This window comes from Macaca mulatta, chromosome 9 (assembly GCF_049350105.2).
Source record: "Macaca mulatta isolate MMU2019108-1 chromosome 9, T2T-MMU8v2.0, whole genome shotgun sequence".
NCBI lineage: Eukaryota > Metazoa > Chordata > Mammalia > Primates > Cercopithecidae > Macaca > Macaca mulatta.
Window position 1 is genome coordinate 16,542,074 of NC_133414.1, and position 17,864 is coordinate 16,559,937.

The window sequence follows — 17,864 nt, forward strand, 5'->3', positions numbered from 1 at the left end:
GCCTCCCAAAGTGCTGGGATTACAGGCTTGAGCCACCGCGCCCGGCCTGGCAAACTGATTATTTTATTGCAGTAAAGACAACCCTGATTTTAGTGTCCACCCGTGATAGGCTGGGTTTTGATAATAGGATTATAACATCCTCAGTAGAAAAATTTTGTAAACCTGAGATCAAAGTCCAGTTTTTACAAGATCAAATATTGAGATTAATGATATGCATGAAATGTCAGGGCCAGAAGGGACCTGTAGAAGGAAATCTATTTTCTAACCTATTTAAAACAACTATCAAATTTTTACTGGTTGCACCAGGTAAGTAATAGTAGCTCCACTAATCAGTTAAATTTATTTATTTATTTTTGAGATGGAGTTTCACTCTTGTCACCCAGGCTGGAGTTTAATGGCACAATCTTGGCTCACTGCAACCTCTGCCTCCTAGATTCAAGCAATTCTCCTGCCTCAGCCTCCAGGGTAGCTGGGATTACAGGTGTGCACCACCACGCCTAGCTAATTTTGTATTTTTAGTAGAGATGGGGTTTCACCATGTTGACCAGGCTGGTCTCAAACTCCTAACCTCAGTTGATCCACCCGCCTTGGCCTCCCAAAGTGCTGGGATTACAGGTGTGAGCCACCATGCCCAGCCTAGTTAGTTAAATTTAGAGCACTAGCAATAGATAGAGTCTTAGAACAAGCAGAAGGTAATTTTGTTCTTTCTCAAGTGGCAGAAGACATGGGTTGTCAAAAACAAAAAGAGCTTTCCATTAGTCCATTTTCATGCTGCTAATAAAGAGCTACCTGAGACGGGATAATTTATAAAGTAAAAGTTTAATGGACTCAGTTTCACATGGCTAGGGAGGCCTCACAATCATGGTGAAAGGCAAAAGGCACATCTTGCATGGCAGCAGACAAGATCGAATGAAACCCAAGCAAAAGTGGAAGCCCCTAATCAAACCATCAGATCTTGAGAGACTTATTCACTATCACAAGAACAGTATGGCGGAAGCTGCCCCCATGATTCAATTATCTCCCACCAGGTCCCTCCCACAACACAACGGAATTATGGGAGCTACAATTCAAGATGAGATTTGGGTGAGGACACAGCCAAAGCATATCAAGGGTAAAGGAAAGAATTAACAGGGTAAAGCCGAGATTGCTGTCTTTAGAAAGGCGGGCTGGCAGGGGGCACCTGAGATCTCAGGAGTGTTGCCACCATTCCTGATAAGAGTGGCTCACAGCGCTTAACATATGTGTACAAACAATCTGATTTGTGTCACTCTCCTGAGAGCCTGAAATTTTGGTACATGCTAGGCAGAGGGTACCTATGTAACCAGCCCCAAATAAAAACCCTGACCACTGAGTCTCTAACAAGCTTTCCTGGTAGACAACATTTCACATGTTGTCACAACTTGCTTCAGAAGGAACTGAGCATGGCCTGTCTGAATCCACTGGGACAGGACTCTTGGAACCTTGAACCTTGTTTCCTCTGGAGTTCATGCTATGTTCCTTCTCCTTTTGCTTATCCGCTTTGGGTGTTTTCACTGTAATACTTCATAGCCATAGCCACAAGTCCAGTGAGCCCTCCTCTTAAACTATCAAATCCGGGGCTCATCTTGGGGACCCCAGATGTGCAGAGCATAATGAGTTGGTCACTAGAGTGCATCAAAGTACAATCATAAGCAAGATTAGTAGCAGAGCAAAGGAAAGCCAAAGGCAGCTAAGGGCTCACAGGCAGAAGCAATCTGCAACTAGCAGGCCTTGGCTCAATGCAAGGGGCTCAGGTGGACTCTCCTCTACTCTCTGCAGATCTCCTGCAGGAAATGGATGGATGCTGGAAGGGGAAGATGGTGTATATTTTTTATGTTTAGTTTTATTCATTTATTTTTTCGAGACAGAGTCTCACTCTGTCACCCAGGCTGGAGTGCAGTGGCACAATCTCGGCTCACTGCAAACTCTTCCTTCTGGATTCAAGTGATTTCATGCCTCAACCTCCTGAGTAGCTGGAACTACAGGCAGGCACCAGCATGCCCTGCCAATTTTTGTATTTTTAGTAGAGACAGGGTTGCTCCATGTTGGCCAGGCTGGTCATGAACTCCTGACCTCAAATGATCCACCCGCTTCAGCCACCCAAAGTGCAGGGATTACAGGCATGAGCCAACATGCCTGACGATGTATATTTTTTAAAATCAGGAAACGTGAATTTAAGACTCAATCCCTTGGGGACCATGTGTGGTGTCTCATGCCTATAATTCCAGCATTTTGGGAGGCCAAGGCGGGAGGATTGCTTGAGGCCAGGAGCTCAAGGCCAGCCTGGGCAACATAGTGAGACTGTCTCTACAAAAAATATAAAAACTAACTGGGCATAGTGGTGTACACCTGTAGTCCTAGCTACTAAGAAGGCTGAAGCAGGAGGATCCCTTCAGCCTAGGAGTCGGAGGCTGCAGTGAACTATGATTGCACTACTACACTCCAGCCTGGGTGGCAGAAAAAGACCCTGTGTCTTAAAAAAGGAAAAAAAAAAAAAGACTCAGCCCCTTGGAATGCTGCTGCTGTGCCAGCTCCTAAAAAGTCCCCAATAAGCTCTTCTCTATCAAGGCTTAGTGCAGTTTTTTTTAATCTGGTGTCTTTTCCAGCATGTGCAACGTGGCTTCCCATTGGTCCCAGGGTACCCAGTCCAGCGCAAATAATTGGTTGGGTCCTTGATTGCAGAAGGACTGCCTATAAGAAAGTTCTGAATAGTTTTTTGTCCATAATGTCAGTTCCTCAGCCTTGCAAATCTAGACAACACCTGTGTACATGGAAAGTGGAAAGTTCAGAGTCAGTTTCACCTTTGTAGGCTGTTGGCACCCCCGTTCTGAGGTCACATCCATATTACACGCAATATATAAAAATGTCCCAAGTCTACTCTCTCAAAAGAATTTTTTTTTTTTTGAGAGTCTTGCTCTGTTGCCCAGGCTGGAATACAGTGGTGCAGTCTTGGCCACTGCAACCTCTGCCTCCCAGGGTCAAGTGATTCTCCTGCCTCAGCCTCCTGAGTAGCGAGGATTACAGGTGTATGCCACTATGCTGGGCTAATTTTTGTATTTTTAGTAGAGATGGAGTTTTACCATGTTGGCCAGGCTTGTCTCAATCTCCTGACCTCAAGTGATCCACCTGATTCGGCCTCCCAAAGTGCTGGGATTACAGGCATGAGCCACCGTGCCCGGAAAAAGTCCGTTTTCTTATACCTTCCCCCAGATTAGGAGCTCACAGAGGCAGAAACCTACCATGCCTTTGGATCCCTTAGTGCTGTTGTACTAGCATGGGTGGGTAAATAAGCAAATGAATAGATCATCCGTTCTACTCATTACTAACAAAAGACAATTCTGTTATTAAAACTTCAATAGAGCCCTATTAAAGGGAAGATGAATTTCTTATCAGAAAGAACTGGAAAAAGACACTTTTTTCTTTCATTCGGAAGTGATACATGCTCAAAAGAACATTCAGGCTGGGCGCGGTGGCTCAGGCCTCTAATCCCAGCACTGTGGGAGGCCGAGGCAGGCGGAACACCTGAGGTCAGGAATTTGAGACCAGACTGGGTAACACAGTGAAACTTCATGTTATTATTAATACTGAGTGTCAACTTGACCGGATTGAAGTATGCAAAGTATTGTTCCTGGCTGTGTCTGTGAGGGTGTTGACAAAGGAGATTAACAGGCAAATCAGTGAATTGGGAAAGGCAGACTCACCCTCAATCTGGGTGAGCACCATCTAATCGGCTACCAGTGTGGCTAGAATATAAGCAGGCAGAAAAATGTGAAAAGGCTAGACTGGCCTAGCCTCCGAGACTCCATCTTTCTCCCGTGCTGGAGGCTTCCTGCCCTTGAACATCAGACTCCAAGTTCTTCAGTTTTGGGACTCGGACCGGCTTCCTTGCTCCTCAGCTTGCAGACGGCCTATTGTGAGACCTCGCCTTGTCACATGTGAGTCAATTCTTCTTAATAAACTCTCCTTTATACATACATCTATCCTATTAGTTCTGTCCCTCTAGAGAACCCTAATACAGCCCATTGCTACTAAAAATACAAAAAAAAAAAAGAAAAGAAAAATGAGCTGGGCATGGTGGAGGGCTCCTCTAGTCCCAGCTACTTGAGAGAGGGGCAGGCGAATCACTTGAACCCAGGAGGCAAAGGTTTCAGTGAACTGAGATCACACCACTGCACTCCAGCCTGGGCGACAGAGTGAGACTCAGTTTCAAAAGAAAGAAAAGAAAAACATCCCACAGGGAATTCTATAACTTGTTTTTCAAAGTGCTACGTGCATTACATTTCTCACTATTGCTTTATTCTTGGCCCAGGAGGTGATTTCCCAAATGTTTCTCAGAAGGAAACAAAATCAGAAGGTTGTTAAATTCAGAGAAGTATGGTAACGAAATCTGGCCCCATATTTCTGCCTCCAACAAAAAGCAACTTCCTTAATTCTGATGCCTATCAATAAAGAGAAGCTTTTTGTTTTTTGTTTTTTTTAAATACAGTCTTACTTTGTAGCCCAGGCTGGAGTGCAGTGGCACAATCTTGGCTCCACCTACCAGGTTCAAATGATTCTCGTGCCTCAGTATCCCGAGGAGCTGGGATTACAGGTGCCCGCCACCACACCAAGCTAATCTTTTTTTTTTTTTTTTTTTTTTTAGTAGAGGTGGGGGTTTCACCATGTTGGCCAGGCTGGTCTCGAACTCCTGACCTAAAGCGATCCACCCGCCTCAGCCTCCCAAAGTGCTAGAATTACAGGCATGAACCGCCACGGCCTAGCCAATAAAAAGTATTTAACTCATGTAGCAATTTTACTGATTGTGGATTTTATAACTAGTAGGAAAAAATGACTAGAAATCCATGGTTCCCTAATTTTTAAGGCACGTATTTGAATTTCTGGACTGACTTAATTGAGATAATGGGTGACTGTAAAGGGCAAATCCTTTGATGACTTAAAATCTAGGCATATCAGCAAGATCATTTCCTTTCTTATCATTATTTGCAATATATGTAGTAAGAGAGTGCAAGGGAGGGATTGGATAGGGAGAGAAAAAGAAGAGAAGGAGGAGAGAGGAGAATAAAAAGAAGAAGAGGGGGAGGAGAAGAAAAAAGAAGAGGAAGAGAAGGCGGAGAGAAGAGGTGATGTCTTAGTCTGTGCTGCTATAGCAGGTTACCCAAGACTGGGTAATTTATAATGAACAGAAATTGATTGGCTCACAGTTTTGAAGGCTGGGAAGTCCAGTATCAAGGTACCAGCAGTCTGGGCATTCTCATTGCAAGATGGCACATTGAATGTGCATCCTCCAGATGGGAAGAAGGCTTTATCTTTGTCTTCATAGGGTGGAAGATGAAAGGGCAAAAAGAGAGAGGGCAGGAAGGGGCTGAACTGACCCTTTTATAATGGCGTTAATCCCACCCATGAAGGCAGAGCCCTCACCGTCTAATCGTTTTTCCAAGGGTCCTATCTCTTAATAGTACAAAAGCAATTAACTTTCAACATGAGTTTTGAAGGAGACAAATGTTCAAACCATAGCAGGTAGGGAGAAAAGTAGGAGAAGAAGGAGGGAAAAGAGACAGATGGGTTAAGAGGAACTTTAGCAAAAGAATCAGCTCTGCCAGGTGGAGATGGAAACTCCAGGAGAGAAAGAGGTGGGGGAAGGAACCTCCTAGAGGAAAGGGCAGACTCCACCCCCCCCCCCGCTTTTTTTTTTTAAGACAGAGTCTCGCTCTGTCACCCAGGCTGGAGTGCAGTGGCATGATCTTGGCTCACTGCAACCTCCACCTCCCAGGTTCAAGCAATTCTTCTGGGTTCAAGCAATTCTCCTACCTCAGCCTTCCGAGTAGCTGGGATTACAGGCACCCGCCACCATGCCAGGTTAATTTTTGTATTTTTAGTAGAGATGGGGCCATGTTGCCCAGGCTGACCTTGAACTCCTGACCTCAGGTGATCCGCCCACCTCGGCCTCCCAAAGTACTGGGATTACAGGAGTGAGCCACTGCGCCCAGCCGACTCCACCCTTTTTGAACATTATTAGAACTTCTTTGATGGGCAAGAAAGGATACCAAGGAATTCCAAAAGGAAATACAATGAAGAAGGAAGGACAAGGCCCTACTGGGATCTGAGGCCTTCACAGTAGGACCCAGATGATGACGAGAGAAGATTGTCCCTTTGCAGGGTGCGCTGAGGCTGGAAGTGGTCTATGGCCCGGCCACTTTGTTCTTGCAGGTTTGCCGTGTGATGGACTAATCAGTTATGGTCTTGGGAGCTCACAGTGGGTTCCACTGTGGCCTATGGTAAAACCAGAGAGTATCTTGAACAGCCCATAAAGAAGCATAAGACTGTAGGGTTGGCTGAGCGCAGTGGCTCACACCTGTAATCCCAGCACTTTGGGAGGCCAAGACGGGCGGATCACAAGGTCAGGAGATCGAGACCACGGTGAAACCTCGTCTCTACTAAAAATACAAAAAAAAATTAGCCGGGCGCTGTGGCGGGCGCCTGTAGTCCCAGCTACTCAGGAGGCTGAGGCAGGAGAATGGCATGATCCCGGGAGGCGGAGCTTGCAGTGAGCCGAGATCGCGCCACTGCACTCCAGCCTGGGGAACAGAGCGAGACTCCGTCTCAAAAAAAAAAGACTGTAGGGTAGACAGTTTTCATTTTTTCTTTTCTTTTTTTTGAGACAGGGTCTTGCTCTTGTTGCCCAGGCTGGCATGCAGTGGCACGATCTCGGCTCACTGCAACCTCCACCTCCCAGGTTCAAGCGATTCTCCTGCCTCAGCTTCCCGAGTAGCTGGGATTACAGATGCGCGCCACCAGGCCCTGCTAATTTTTGTATTTTTAGTAGAGGCAGGGTTTCGCCATGTTGGCCAGGTTGGTCACAAACTCCTGACCTTGTGGTCCATCCATCTCGGCCTCCCAAAGTGCTGGGATTACAGGCACTGAGAGTTAAAAGCCTGGGGTTGTTCACTCAACTCCCAGAAGTAGGAGTTTGTTAGCAGAGAAGGCAGTGGTGAGTGGGAAGAGGCATTCTAGGAGCACAGAGAAGCAAAGTTAGAGAAAAGGAAGCCACAGACCAGAGAAAGCCTGGCATATTCAGAGTGTGACTTCTAAATCCCGAGGCTGGTGCCAAACAGCACTGTATTTGGCTGTTCTTGCTTTGCTATAAAGAAATACCTGTGATCGGGTAATTTATCAGAAAAGAGGCTCATTGGCTCCTGGTTCTGCAGGCTATACAGGAAGGATAGCTCTGGCATCTGCTTCTACAGAGGCCTCCGGAAGCCTCGACTCGTGGGGGAAGGTAAAGTAGGAACAGGCGCGTGTCACACAGCGAAAGCAGGAGCAAGAGAAAAAGCTGGATAGGGAGGTGCCATAGCTTTCAAACAACCAGATCTCACGAGAACTCACCATCTCTAAGACAGCACCAAGCCATGTGGGATCTGCCCCCTTGACCCAAACACCTCCCACCAGGCCCCACCTCCAGCAGTGGGGATGACATTTCAACATGAGATTTGGGTGGGGACAAATACCCAAACTATATCAAGCACCACCTCCTGTGCTCCAGGTTTTCTTCCCAGTCAAAAGCATTTTATGCTTTCTTCTCGGGGCTCTGCATTGGGACACCACGAGGAAGCACAGAGATAGACCTGGCTCTTGGGGAGAAAGGGAGGCGCGCCATTTCCACCTTAGAAAATGACCAAATCACAGAGCATGGAACACAAAGAGCCTGAGGTTTTGTAGCCCGACATTGTCGACTCTCTCCTTTCATTGTTCATGTTCTTACTGAATCTCACACCAATCTCGGAGGCAGCTGAAAAAACCCAGGCCCAGAAGTGTGTGGTTTACCCATGGCCTACCAGGACCTGAGTGATTCTAGATGTTAGCCCACCTCCCTACAGCTGTATATGCCTGCAATGAGAAACCAGCAAAGGAAACTGCACAGCCCTGCTAAGAGGGTCCTGGCCCAGACGCTGATTAACTGTACATTTAAGTTACATTATTGCCTTTACATTGAATTGTGGTTACAGCTATTTCCTGGATGTCAAATCCTCTAAGAATTTTTATTTATTTATTTTTTAAAGATGGGGCCAGGCGTGGTGACTCATGCCTGTAATCCTAGCACTTTGGGAGGCCAAGGTGGGTGGATCACTTGAGGTCAGGGGTTTGAGACCAGCCTGGGCAAAATGGCGAAACCCCATCTCTACTAAAAATACAAAAATTAGCTGGGCCTGTTGGTGGGTGCCTGTAATCCCAGCGATTTGGGAGGCTGAGGCAGGAGATTTGCTGAACCTGAGAGATGGAGGTTGCAGTGAGCTGAGATTGTGCCACTGCACTCCAGCCTGGGCAACAAGAATAAGACTCCATCCCCCTAAAAAAGAGAGACAGGATCTCACTCTTGCCCATGCTGGAGTGCAGTGCCACAATCACAGCTCAATGCAGCCTCAAACACCTGGGCTCAAGTCATCCTCCCATCCTTTGCCTCCTGAGTAGCTGGGACTACAGGTTCACAACACTGTGCCTAATTTTTAAAATTTTTTGTAGGGACTGGGGGGCCTTGTTATGTTGCCTAGGTTGGTCTCGAAATCCTGGGGTCAAGCAATACTCCCTCCTCGGCCTCCCAATGTTCTAGGATTATATCCTCTCAGAATTTTTAAAAGCAAGAATTTTTAAAAGCAGGCCTGTAGGCCAGGCACGGTGGTTCACGTCTGTAATCACAACACTGGGAGGCTGAGGCGGGCAGATCACAAGGTCAGGAGTTTGAGACCAGCCTGACCAACATGGTGAAACCCCATCTCTATGAAAAATACAAAAATTAGCCAAGTGTGGTGGCACGTGCCTGTAATCCCAGATACTTGGGAGGCTGAGGTGGGAGAATCACTTGAAGCTGGGAGGTAGAGGTTGCAGTGAGTCAAGATCATGCCACTGCACTTCAGCCTGGGAGACAGGGCGAGAGTGTGTCTCAAAATAAATAAATCAACAAAGAAACGAGCAAACAAACAGTCTTGAAATAAGCCGCAGCAAAACTACAACTGCACATAACATTAACAACAACAACAAAAAGTGCATATTGTAAATCCAACAGCATCCACTAAAACAAGAAAACAAAGAGCTATGGCTAATAAGGCAATAGAGATATACGGAACAGTTTTTAATACTTTTATTTCTAACTTTAAAGAATTATTATCTTAGAAGCCGGCTGCGGTGGCTCACACCTGTAATCCTCGCACTTTGGGAGGCTAAGGCAGGCAGATCGCCTGAGGTCAGGAGTTTGAGACCAGCCTGGCCAACGTGGTGAAACCCATCTCTACTAAAAATGCAAAAGTTGGCCAGGCGTGGTGGTGAGCTCCTGTAATCCCAGCTACTCAGGAGGCAAAGGCAGGAGAATCACTTGAACCTGGGGGGTGGAGGTTGCCGTGAGCTGAGATCACACCACTGCACTCCAGCCTGGGTGACAGAGCGAGATTCTATATATAAAAAAAAAGTGTAAGTCACTAGTTGTAACTGTGGAGGCCAGGCACATCACATCAGGGGCCTAACCCATAGCTGGATGGCTTCCTAGATGAAATACGAGCATTTCTTGTGCACTATCCACAGGTGGCAGAATGTCTGAGTGGGATGAAGGAACAGTATAGGAAATCTTATATTGCTGGTAGAACTTAGCCTGAATTCTCTACATATGGGGATGGGAGACATTAAACTTTCACAGCCTTATCAATGTAAGCACTGTTCTTTATGTAACTGGCAGCAACTTCAGCCAGAAATAAGAATAGCCCAGTGTCCTCTGTATCGCCAACACAAAGAGCCACAGGCCAGGAATGCTGCCAGGATGAACCAGGAAAAGCCCTGCCCCAGCCCTCGGGGCAGACTGCAGGTGCTTGTGAGTCTTGGGCAATTTGAGTGGGGTTGGAGGGTGCCCAACACCCTGGGAACCCACTTCTTGCATTAGTGTGACCTGGATGCAAGACACGGCATCAAAGGAGATCATTTTGGAGTTTTAAGATTTGACCGCCCTGTTGGATTTTGGACTTGCATGAGGCCTGTAGCCCCTTTGTTTTGGCCAATTTCTCCCATTTGGAATGGCTGTATTTACCCAATGCCTGTACCCCATTGTATCTAGGAAGTAACTAACTTGCTTTTGAGTTTACGGCTGATAGGCTGAAGGCTGATAGACTTGCCTTGTCTCAGATGAGATGTTGGACTGTGGACTTCTGAGTTAATGCTGAAATGAGTTAAGACTTTGGGGGACTGTTAGGAAGGCATGACTGGTTTTGAAATATGAGGACATAAGATTTGGGAGGGGTCCAGAGTGGAATGATACTGTGTCCCCACCGAAATCTGATCTTGAATTGTAACTCCCACAATTCCCACGTGTTATGGGAGAAACCCGGTGAGAGGTGGCTGAATCAAGGGGTGGGTCTTTCCTGCACTATTTTTGTGCTAGTGAATGAGTCTCATGAGATCTGATGGTTTTAAAAACGGGAGTTCCCCTGTGCAAACTCTCTCTCTGTCTGCTGCCATCCATGTAAGACATGACTTGCTTCTCTTTGCCTTCCACCATGATTGTGAGGCCTCCCCAGCCATGTGGCACTGTAAGTCCATGAAACCCTTTTCCAGTATAGATTACCCAGTCTTGGGTATGTCTTTCTTAGCAGCATGAAAATGGAGTAATGCAGAGACATTGCAGGGGAAACAGCAGGGATGTGTTAAAACTCACTGGGAGGGCATGTGGGAGAATTGATGAAATACAGGTTCCAAGAGCATGGAGCAGTCATTTGGGCTGTTAGTACCAGTATTGCCCTGAATTCTTGCAAATATATTCAGCATCTTGACTGGGAATTGCACCTCAGGCTGGGTGCGGTGGTTCACACTTATAATAATAGCACTTTGGGAAGCTAAGGCAGGAGAACTGCTTGAAGTCAGGAATTTGAGACCAGCCTGGGCAACATAGACAGACCCTCATCTCCAAAAAGAAATTTTTAGAATTAGGCACGTGTGGTGGTGTGCACCTCTAGTCCTAGTTACTTGGGAGGCTGAGGTGGGAAGATTGCTTGAGCCTGGGAAGTTGAAGCTGCAGTGAGCTATGATAGCACCACTGCATGCCATTCTGGGTGACAGAGCAAGACTATGTCTCTCTAAAAAAAAAAAAAAAAAAATGGAATTGCAACTCAAAGAAAAGCTAGTTTAAAAATCTCCTAGAAGATTGCATGTGTGGCTAGGTGCCATGGTTCATGCCTGTAATCCCAGCACTTTGGGAGGCCAAGGCAGGTAGATCACCGGAGGTCAGGAGTTTGAGACCAGCCTGGCCAATACGGTGAAACCTCATCCCTACTAAAAATACAAAATTAGCTGGGTGTGGCGATGCATGCCTATAATCCCAGCTACTTGGGAGGCTGAGGCAGGATAATCACTTGAACCTGGGAGGCGGAGGTTGCGGTGAGCCGAGATCGTGCCACTGCACTACAGTTTGGGCAATAAGAGCAAAACTTTGCCTCCAAAAAAAAACAAAAAAAGAGAAGATTGCACTTGTAGGTGACTTTTAAGATGCTGCACTAGCACCCTTTCCCCATGATTGTATCTTTACTCACTCTAAGCATACGGGCAGCTACTGCTAGAAAGAGGCCTGTCTGTATTTTAGCCAAGACTCCGCCGGAAGAAGGCAACATTTTAGGATCTGGCCAACAGCAAGACTGTGCAGTTGTCAGTTTGGAAGACAAGACCCCACAGGGAGAAGTCACTGTATCCCCTAAGAAGAAGGGCATCACTTATGATGATTTGTTAAGCAAAACTGATCCTCATCTTATGAGGAACCAAAAAGGTCACCTGTGCCAAGGTAGGTATACTTCCCGCTGTCTTTAGTTCACTTTGCTTCTGAACCCCTGAACCTCACAGTCCCCACAAGAGCCCGTGCTTGGGTGGTCTTTTAGAGTGGTCTCACCTCCTAAGTCTCAGACATTGAAATTTCACCTTTCCAATGCAGCCATCAAACACTTTCCCCATGACCCATTCCTTCTTTCCTATGGACTTACTCTCTGTCCTCATCACAACTTCCCATCCTGGGGCCTCTTTTTCCCTGAAAGTGGAGCCCTCTCCTGCTGTCTCTTTGTCACTCCCCAGTCATAATCCCATTACACCCTTTCTCTTTATGGGGTGCCCTCGATTTTCCTTCCCCGTTAGTTTCTGTCCTTCCAACCTGCCAGTTCTCATGCTTGGGCCAACCCATCTGTCCACCATCTTTGTTTCTGAGCCTATACTCGTTGCTACAGAAGATCAAGAAAGCTGGCTGACACCAGTGGTGAAAGATACAGATTTCAGTGACAGCTATTGGCACCTGTGGATTTAGCCTTTCCAGTTGCTCCCACTATTGACCATTCCAACTTCATCCTAATCACCAGTCATCCCATAATTGCCCAGTGATCTCTCCTACCTCCCTGGGAAAAGAAGCCATCTGTGTAAACTCTAACCTCTTCTGCTTCAGCTTCAAAATATCTCTATAGCATCGCTCCTTCCTTTCTTCCTTTCCCCCCATCCTAGATGAACAAGTTTCATTATGCCTTTTTAGCGATAACCGCTACCCCGTCTTCTACTCCTATTCATTCATTTATTGTTCATTCCGCATGATAGGAATTCCTTGTTCATTCTTGCATGGTAGGAAAAAAGGATGAACAAAACCACCAAAGCCTCCACACTCAAAGAGCTTACCATCTAGCAGGATAGAAAATCGGTGATTATTACAAAAATCCTCTTTCTACTCCAGGACTTTGCTCCATCTCAAAGGGATGGTCTCAAACCATCCCTTTCTCTCTTTTTAATTTTCCTCAATCCTGCCTCCCTGTTAAGCACTCTCTCCCTACCTCAACCATCAGATTACTCATCGGATCAGTTTACCTGGCCAGCTCACTCTACTCCCATGGGGCTCCCAAGGCTTCTCTGTTGAAGATAGCAAACAACGTTGGTGCTCAGCCCAAATCCCCTATTGAGTAGAGTGGGTTCGCCCCAATTTCAGCAGCAAACCCCAGAGGGGCTCCCAGGCTACTGTGCTTTTCCCACAAGCAAAGAGAAGTACCCGAAGCTTCTCTTTCCTGCATTAGAATTAACCCATTGTCACCAGCATGATAGGATACTTTCAGTTCTTGTCTTCTCTGATCTCTTAGAAGCATTCCACACCTTTTTTTTTCTTTTTTTTGACGGAGTTTCACTCTGTGGCCCAGGCTGGAGTGCAGTGGCATGATCTCGGCTCACTGCAAACTCCACCTCTTTGGTTCAAGCGATTCTCCTGCTTCAGCCTCCTATGTAGCTGGGATTACAGGCATGCACCACGACATCTGGCTCATTTGTGTATTTTTAGTAAAGACGGGGTTTCACCACGTTGGCCAGGCTGGTCTCAAACTCCTGACCTCAGGTGATCCACCCACCTCGGCCTCCCAAAGTGCTGGGATTCCAGGTGTGAGCAATCGCACCTGGACCACACCTTTGACCCGTTGGTATCCTCCTGGCTCTTCCTGAGAGGCCCAGTTACCTCTTTGTGCTCCTACTTCCCTGGCATCCCCATCTAACTCTTCTTTCAGCTTCTCTTTTTCTGCTTGGTGTTTACATGCCAGTGATTCTCAGGACTCTAGCCTACACTCTTCACCTGCAAACCACTGACTTTCAGTGAGTTGGTCACTGAGTTTGAGGAGAGTATCCACAACTCCCGACCCTTGAATGGTACCAGGCACAGATACAACAAATACACACGGTATTTTTCTTTATTCTTTTGAAATGGAGTTTCGCTGTTTTTGCCCAGGCTGGCGTGCAATGGCACGATCTCAGCTCACTGTAACCTCCGCCTCCTGGGTTCAAGCGATTCTCCTGCCTCAGCCTCCCGAGTAGCTGGGATTACAGGCACCCACCACCATGCCCAGCTAATATTTTGTATTTTTAGTAGAGACAGGGTTTCACTATCTTAGCCAGGCTGGTCTGGAACTCCTGACCTTAGGCAATCCACCTGCCTCAGCCTTCTGAAATGCTGGGATTACAGGCATCAGCCACCACGCCCAGCCCATGAGATGTTTTAATACAGGCATGCAATGTAAAATAGTATCATGGAGAATGGGGTATCCATCCTCTCAAACATTTATCCTTTGTGTTACAGACAATCAAATTATACTCTTCTAGTTATTTTAGAGCCAGCCACTGCTGGCTCAGGCAGCCTGCTTTGATTCCCTTATCTGAACCCCACCTATATCCTGCTGATTGGTCCATTTTACAGAGAGCCGATTGGTCCATTTTGACAGAGTCCTGATTGGTGCATTTACAGTCCATGAGCTAGGCACAGAGTGCTGTTTTACAATCCTTTAGCTAGACATAAAAGTTCTCCAAGTCCCCACTAGATTCGCTAGACACAGAGCACTGATTGGTGCATTTACAAACCTTGAGCTAAACACAGAGCACTGATTGGTGCATTTACAATCCTGCAGCTAGACATAAAAGTTCTCCAAATCCCCACCCGACTCAGGAGCCCAGCTGGCTTCACCTAGTGGATGCCACGCCAGGGCTGCGGGCAGAGCTGCCCACCAGTCCCGCGCTGCAAGCCCGCACTCCTCAGCCTTTGGGCGGTGGATGGGACTGGGTGCCATGGTGCAGGGGTCGGAGCCCATCCGGGAGGCTCAGGCCGTGCGGGAGCCCATGGAGAGGGCAGGGCTCAGGCATGGTGGGCTGCAGGTCCCAAGCCCTGCCCCGCGGGGAGGCGGCTGAGGCCCAGCAAGAAATCGAGCATGGCGTCATCGGGCCAGCAGTGCTGGGGGACCCGGCGCACCCGCCGCAGCTGCTGACCTAGGTGCTAAGCCTCTCACTGCCCAAAGCCGGCAGTGCCTGCTGGCTACTCCAAGTGCAGGGCCTGCTGAGCCCATGCCCACCTGGCACTTGCACTGGCCCACGAGCACCACATGCAGCCCCACGAGCACCACATGCAGCCCCACTTCCCACCTGCTCATCTCCCTCCACACCTCCCCGCAAGTAGAGGGAGCTGGCTCCAGACTCAACCAGTCCAGAGAGGGGCTCCCACAGTGCAGCGGTGTGTTGAAGGGTTCCTCAAGTGCACCAAGAGCAAGTGAGTGCTGCTAGCACGTTGTCACCTCTCACCAACTCTTTGAGAGCCCAAGGTGGGTGGATCACCTGAGTTCAGAAGTTCTGGCCAACATAAGAGAGGTGGAGGTTGCCATGAGCTGAGATTGCGCCACTGCACTCCAGCCTGGGTGACAAAGCAAGACTCCATCTCAAAAAACAAACAAACAAAAAAAGACTTCAGTCCCTTCTTGCTCATGCTATTGTGCTCTCTTGCCCCCTGCCTTCCTTTATGGGATCAGATGCAGCACAAAAGCCCTCACCAGATTCCAGTGCCATGCTCTTGGACTTCCCAGCCTCCAGAACCATGAGCCAAATAAATTTGAATTGTTTATACATTATCCCCTCACACGTATTCTGTCATGGTGACAAACTAAGTAACAGACTAAGACAGCAGACTAAGACAGCAGTCTTCTATATCTGATGATACTAAACCCACTGTAATAGGCAGAATAATTGCCCCCCAAAGATGTCCACATCCTCATCCCTGGAACCTGTGAATATGTTACCTTGTGTGACAAAATAAACCTTACAGATGTAATTAGGTTAAATATCTTGAGATGCAGAGATTATACTGAATTTTCAGGGTGGGTTCACTGTAATCATAAGGGTTCTCCTAAAAGGGCACTGGATGAGTCAGAGTTAGAGAAAGTTACGTGATCATGAAAGCTAATGTCTGAGTGATGCGAGGAAGGAGCCACGCTGGAGAAAGCAGAAAGCCTTTTGAATCTGGAAAGGACAGGATAACAGATTCTCTGCCTAGACTTTCCAGAAGAAACCACACCTTGTTTTTACCAAATAAGACCCGTTTCAGACTTCTGGCCTCCAGAACTGTAACAGAATAAACTAATGTCATTTTCCACTACTTGGTTTGTGCTCATTTATTAAAGCAGCAGTAAGAAGGACACCTACACAGATCAGATGGGGCAAATAACTATCCTTAGTCTTGAAGTCTACATAGCTTCAGTCATGGGCTTCCATTTTTTGGCCATGAACCACATTTTGGTTACAGATAGGATCCATTCCAAGGAAGCTGGTCAGGCAGTTTCTTCCTGGAACAGTTCCCAGTAATTAGCTTGAAGGTTTTAAATGCCACTTCATCTTTCTGCAGCAAGTCCTACTTCAAAAACATGACCCTTAGCACCATCGTATGCCATATGGGGTCCCTGTGACCAGGGTTTTCCCAGTGTGTGGTATGATGGGCATAGCTGGTATTTTCACATCATGCCAACCTTTCTCAGAAGACAGATAAACTTTCTTCTTGGCCCCTTTGTGGCCACCTTTTATAAAGTGCCTGTCTCCAATAACTACCGTTCATGATGTTACTGAGAGGAACAGCTACACCCACTGCCAGCTGCTTTTAGTAGATGTATTTGTGTTGTGGTGTGGGGCTCGGCTTAGTAGATGTGTTTGTGCTGTGGTGTAGGACTCTGCCCACAGGTTGTGGTCCATAATGGCAACAGCCTCCCTACCAAGAAAACAGCCCTGTCCTGCTCCATACCAGATGCTGGTGCCCAGCTTCAGTCATGGGTTTTCTTACGCCCAATGGCGCACACAGTTGCCAGTTTCAGACTGCAGATCGAGGTAGCAACAGGGCCAGAGTGTCAAGCTTTGGTCCAAAACCAGGAATGAATGAACATTCCTGAAGAATTTCTTTTGCTCCAGGGTCAGAAACCCGTGAGTTTTCTGCCCTTAAACTGTACATGGTGACAATGTCGAGAAGCCAACAATTGCTCTTTAACCACATATTACCCAAAGATCAGTGGTTCTCAAACCTGGTTGCACACTGGACTCTAACAAGGAACTTTTTAAAAAATACAAATGTCTAGGCTCCATCCCGTTACAGTTAAACTATAATATCTGTGGGTGGGACACAGGCATTGGTTTTTATTTTTAAAAAGCAAAAGCAAAATCTCCCCCAGGTAATTTTAAATGGTTAAAAAAACAACAATCGAGATTGAAAACTATTGCCCTAGATTCCTGCTTTCTGTAGAATGATGAGCCCAAATCCAGCCATCCCCTGGCTGCCACCCGTGGGCCTAGATCCCAGGTAAGTACTTAGAACACACAAAAACATTTTTTTTTTTTTTTTTTGAGACTTAGTCTTGCTCTGTCGCCCAGGCTGGAGTGCAGTGACGTGATATCGGCTCACTGCAAGCTCTGCCTCCTGGGTTCACGCCATTCTCCTGCCTCAGCCTGCTGAGTAGCTGGGACTACAGGCACCCGCCACCATGTCCAGCTAATTTTCGGTGCTTTTAGTAGAGACGGGGTTTCACCATGTTAGCCAGGATGGTCTCGATTTCCTGACCTTGTGATCTGCCCACGTCAGCCTCCCAAAGTGCTGGGATTACAGGCATGAGCCACCGCGCCTGGCCCCACACAACAAAAACATTTTCAGGCATGCCTGTGGGGAAGCTTCTGTCAAAGAGTGGCTGGGCAATTCATCTTCAGCAACATCTTATTGCCCCAATCATACATCATGAGTGCCTATGGTTGAGGTTCCTGGCTAGCACATTAAGGATAAATTGCAGTAGGACTCATCAGGTTATCTGGCTGATTTCTATAAATCAAAATGATTGAGTTTTTATTCTATGAAGATCACCAAAGTATTGACAAATTTGAGACCTCTACTACTTTCAGCAATGCCTGAACTAGATCAGCCTCCATAGGACACAAGACTTTATGAAACTAGTGAGAAGTGACAATGTGGTAGCAGCCTTCATTCGCTCTTGGTGACTCCTTGGCCTTGGTGTCCACTCTGGCCGTGC

General features: G+C 47.1%; 1 protein-coding gene across 1 annotated transcript in view; it reads left to right on the forward strand.

Annotated features, from left to right (window-relative positions):
* Positions 1-3,684: 3,684 nt before the first annotated feature.
* The window catches only part of OLAH (oleoyl-ACP hydrolase), a 37,636-nt gene continuing 23,456 nt past the window's right edge, over positions 3,685-17,864 (forward strand). The window contains exon 1 of the mRNA XM_077945853.1: positions 3,685-3,953. The gene's annotated coding sequence lies outside the window, so the exon portion shown is untranslated. The remainder of the gene's footprint in view (positions 3,954-17,864) is intronic.